Source organism: Phascolarctos cinereus, unplaced genomic scaffold, assembly GCF_003287225.1.
Source record: "Phascolarctos cinereus isolate Bilbo 61053 unplaced genomic scaffold, phaCin_HiC Scaffold_726;HRSCAF=1367, whole genome shotgun sequence".
NCBI lineage: Eukaryota > Metazoa > Chordata > Mammalia > Diprotodontia > Phascolarctidae > Phascolarctos > Phascolarctos cinereus.
The window spans coordinates 388,168,832-388,169,205 of record NW_027556098.1 but is presented as its reverse complement, the minus strand read 5'-3'; positions in this window follow the sequence as shown (position 1 = coordinate 388,169,205).

Here is a 374-nt window from a genome sequence, read left to right as displayed (position 1 = left end):
ACCTCATTCCCAGGACTTTCAGGAAAGAACAGCAACTATGGACTCTATCCAAAGTTAGGTTCCCTGTTGAGTTTTAATTTACCAATTTAGGGGACAGAGCAAGTTCTGGGGCTGAGGGGAAAAGCTTGGGAGTATAGCCCTGCCCTAGATTCAAGAGTTACAAAGTAATTTCTGATAGATGAATAGTAAAGAAAGATAGTTTGAAGTACTGCTTGTCCACAGACATGGTGGTAGGAAGTTTAGGTTGGTAATCCTAGCATCGTCTTTTCTAAGTCTATATTGGCATTTGCCCTAAGATAATGAAATTTAAGTGCCCAGTTAAAGACATGGATGGTCCCAGAGTGATAAAGCCCCAATCTGACTAGAACACAAGC